Source organism: Panthera pardus, unplaced genomic scaffold (assembly GCF_024362965.1).
Source record: "Panthera pardus isolate Hobbes unplaced genomic scaffold, ASM2436296v1 HiC_scaffold_24, whole genome shotgun sequence".
Classification (NCBI taxonomy): Eukaryota; Metazoa; Chordata; class Mammalia; order Carnivora; family Felidae; genus Panthera; species Panthera pardus.
Genome location: NW_026526810.1, coordinates 132367462 through 132372028, shown reverse-complemented (window position 1 = coordinate 132372028; position 4567 = coordinate 132367462). Strand labels below are relative to the sequence as shown.

General features: G+C 47.7%; 1 long non-coding RNA gene across 1 annotated transcript; it reads left to right on the top strand.

The window, feature by feature from the left end:
• Positions 1 to 2120: 2120 nt before the first annotated feature.
• On the top strand, positions 2121 to 2822 carry LOC109274620 (uncharacterized). The gene is made up of 2 exons (XR_002083750.1): positions 2121 to 2222; positions 2558 to 2822. It is a non-coding gene; the product is annotated as an uncharacterized LOC109274620 (long non-coding RNA).
• Positions 2823 to 4567: the final 1745 nt, after the last annotated feature.

Genomic DNA, 4567 nt, shown 5'->3' with positions numbered 1-4567 from the left:
ATAATGAAAGACATGTTATTGTGGCGTCCACAGAGGGAACTTCCACTCCCGCCTCCTCCCTGCTCCCTGTCTCTCTTGAGCAAAGAAGCGGTGATGGGTCCTGGCAGCTTCTGCCTGTTTCAAGCCATTTCACATAATATAGGAAGCACCTGAAGTTTAGTGGATTAAGTAAGTGAGTTAGTTTGCCGGCTCGGTGATATATATGTTGCCTGCATGTGAACTTATATTTCAAATGCTGGGGACTATATTTTCATGAAACAAGCCTTTTCCTGTTGGAAGAATTATAGGAATGTGATATAATACAAGGCAGTGAGATTAAAAACAATGCATCATAGCAGGGAGAAAATGCACTGTTTTATGACTTGCATCCGTTAATTGAACCTCTCAGGAATAAAGAGAAGGGCTCTGCAGGAACCTGCTGGAAAATCATTCTCTTTTTTGACTTCCAGGGGGCGTTTTTTTGTGTGTTATTTTGTTTGTTATTTTGATTTGTTTAGCATGCATGCGCATACATAGATGTATCTGCACACACACACGCTCGCGTGACATAATCACACACACAATGCACACACGTGCATATTTAAACACACATGCACACTCGTGTGCACACGCATACCATATATGCACGCATGCACACACACACACGTACACACACAAGCGATACTCTGACCGACACGCTCGACGGTCTGTACCAAACCACTCTTTATCAAAAGTTACGATTCTTTTAACCCTGCTCACATTAGACATAGGAGGAGAGTGAGTAATTGTATTGAGTGTATAAGAGAAGATGTGAGTTCAGGGGCGCCTGGCTGGCTCAGTCAGTTGAACGTCTGACTTCGGCTCAGGTCATGATCTCACAGCTCGTGAGTTCGAGCCCCGCATCAGGCTCCGCACTGTCGGGGCGGAGCCTGCTTGGGATTCTCTCTCTCTCTCTGCCCCTCCCCTACTTGTGCTCTCTCTAAATAAATAAATACATAAAAAATTTTAAAAAATTTTTAAAAGAAAATTAAAAAAAAAAAGACATGATCTGAGGATCTGAATTCAAATCAGTAGATGGGCAATTATTAGCAGCTTTGCACCAGTCCTGTTGGTATTCTGAGGCTCAGTTTTGTCTTCTGTAAGATGGGAGAAGCAGTGTCTTCCTCCCATTTGGTCGAGCAGGGTAGGGGATCATAAATGCCAAGTCGTCTGTGAGATGCCAAGAGCCGTATAAAGGCTACATGTCCTGATTACGTTCCACTGCCTGATGGCCAGCGATGCTCCTCCTTGTGTATATCGTGATGTTGATGCAGACTTTTTTTTTAAATATCAGATGAAGTTTTATCTTTACCCGAACCCCTGGATGATTGCATTGATGTAAGCCCCACAGTAGATATCAATGATCAGTTTCCTGGCTAGGGGGAGATGCCCGCCAAAGACAGTCCTGAGCTCCATTTCCGGTTAAGTCTATGCCGACTTACCTTTGAGCGTACCTCCAGATTCGTGACTGTCTCTGGAATGTCAACTCGAAGGGAGGGACGGTCCGGAGAAGGGGGAGGAGACCCGATTTAGTCATCTGGCACAGCACCATGGTCAATGGTCAATCTTTATCTGATGATACAGGGTCTTTGCTTTGGAACTCACTCTAGTAATTCAGGCTGAGACAGTCCTTTAATGATCGATATTTAAATCACAGTTAACTGCACCCATTTGCTATTTTTGTACCCCTGCTTCTTTCTCACAGTGTGAAACTGGTTTCTTCCCCAGCCTCAGTGTTGTTGTTTGTTTGTTTGTTCTCTCAGATCAGGAGCCTCTATCAATTCTGACTGGAGGTTGGAAAACATGATCTCCCCTGGTTTGCCTGGACTGTAGGAAGTGAGACAGTTATTTCCTTAATGGGTTGAGATCAAAGCCCAGGTCATTTCACTCACTCACCGTACCACCCACTCACTCATTCTGCCACTCATTCACCCATTCCTGCATTCACTTTTCAAATAATTTTTAGCACAATTACCACAGCCTGACTCAGTTTCCTGCTCCCCAAAACGTATATCCAGTGGACTGGTGACATTAAACAGGTGACTCAGATGTAATGATATAAGTCCCGGGGGAGACGGGTGTTTTTGCGGGGGGGGGTGTTAGGGGCACCCACAGCAGGAGCACCCAAGGTCGTCCAGAAAGGAGAGGTCGGGAGAGGCACGAAACTGGGCACAGAAGGACCAGAGTGAGATGGGAAAATGAAGGTAGGAGAATTGCCTGAGGCACAGGGAACGGCACGTAACAGGTTAGTTCAAGGGACATTTGGGTACTTGTTCTCTTCCCTCCAGCCAACCACCACCTGGAAATAGCACTTGGCGTGTTTGGGGGGCCCCCCCATTCTCAGTCATATGACATCAGTGTGGTAGATCTCCTCCCCACTTTCAAGAACGGGCTCTCTCTAGTCTCACCCATTATGGTCCCGACTCCTCTTGTCGCTGTGACTGGTCCAGGAGTGAGTACACAATCTCCTCAAAGCCAATGAAATGTGAGATGCGTGCTGGGGATTCTGGGTAAGAGATGCCTCCTCTCACTTCCATAGGGTCTCTCGGAACTTTCTCTCCCTTTCTGGACGGTGCGGTGTGAAGTTTTGAGGTCTGCGACGGCTGGAAGGGACCAGAACTGCCAGGACTATTGCACCGCGTCCGAGGGTAACACTCACATTGTGAAAGGCAGTGCAGAGAGGCAGAGAGGAAACGGATCGAGCTGATATTGTCTGAGTTGTTGGATCAATCCTCACCTCAAGCTAGATGGCTGTGAATTTTACAATCTTACGAGCCAATAAATTCCTATTATTGTTTAAACCACTCCAGTGAGGGATTTCTTTTATTTGAGGCATAAGGTACCTGGGATGAAGAAATCTGGGGCATCTTGTGATGAAAGGGAAGGGGAAGGAGGAGGGGGGAGGAGGAGCAGGAGGAGAAGGAGGGGATATGGGGATGACGATGACGAAGGTGACGATGGAGTTGATGGTGACAACGGATAAAGTACCACGTCCTGTCTCTAACATATCACGCATCGTACTCAGTGCCTTAAAATTACCGGCTGCTTGATCTTCGCCAAATCCCGTGAGACAGATATTTGCCCAAAGTCCTACTCTTGATAAATGGAAGAAGAGGGCCTCAAACCATCTGGTCTCGCTCCAAAGCCCGACTCCTTGGCTGAGGGAGATATTGCTTAAGATGTAAGAGGAAGGAAGGCGGGAGCCAGAGGCAGGGCATTCGGCAGCCCAGCCCAGGGTTCCACGTGGGTGACAGGTTCCATGTATGTTCCACGCCTTGTAACGGGATGCTTGCCTCTGCGTTCCTTGGGCTTGGGCTCCATACACACGTGGACCGCCCTCCACCACAGCACCTGTCCCGTTCTTGGATTAACGGGCTTCTGGTCAGTATCCCGTGCCTTCTCCCACAAAACGCCTGCCCCTAGAGTACAAGTCGCGTTCTCCACCCACACACGGCACGGGTACCTTCAGCTAATAGGTGACTGAGAGGTGGCAACAGAAGGCTGGTGTCCATGTCACGAGGGGACCGACCTTGTGGTACCATTTATGTTCCAGAGCTCCCCATGGGATCTAGTATAAGCTAGACTCCCCTGCAGTCACAGGCTTGCCCAGCTCCTTCGGATACCCTCCCCCTGTTTTCCACCTTCTTTTCCGTGCTCCTGTCTCAATACGTCACTTGCGTGTGAATCTCTATCTCAGGCTCTGTCCCTTGAGAACTCCACCCTTAAGATGTACAGTGAAGCAGCATGACCACACACAGGGTTGGGGCTGGAGGCTTCTGTCCAGTGCTTACTCGGTTGTGGGGACATAAACCTAGCTCTAATGCACCCCCAGACAATAGTCGGGGACAAATGAATAATCTCCAGGCCCTACTGAACACTCCGGAAGAAGCTTCTTGTCTGTCCCGGGCTTGCTTCAGAAAGCTGTGTTGTTTGGGGCTCAGAAGAAAAACAGGTGGCCCTCAGCGGCAGGGCTGTGTGGATGGGATGGGCCAAGCCGAGGTTTAACAAAAGGAAGTCAATTTTGGTTCACCTAGAAAACCTCACTGGAAGGATCATTGTTTTTAAGTCTTAAAGAAGGAAGTGAGCTTTGCACGCGGTGATGAGGGCTCTGTCCTTGAAGCCGCAGCTCAAAGCAGAAGCCATAAACATTCAACTGATGGCAATGATGCTGTTTCAGAGACCCAAGAAATAGCAGTTAAACCGATTTCCTAAACTTACAAAATTCCAATCTGCATAAAATACGCATTATTCCACTGACACCCTAAAAAAATATGCATTTGACAAATGTTCCTGTTCCATTTTCCCAGATGCAAAATGGAGTTCAGGGAGAGTTATTTATGTATAAGGGATGAGCTTTAAAGTGGGGTCTGTCAGATCCTAAATACGGTGTGATTATTTGAGTCCATGTCAAAGATCCGCAGCAGTTTTTTGTTTGTTTTGTTTTGTTTTTGCACCGCAGACACTTAATATGCATGTGGGCAAAAATTAGCCCCCCACGAATGGTGCCCTGTGACAGTTGGATCGTGTCCAGGCCGGCATTAACGAAGTC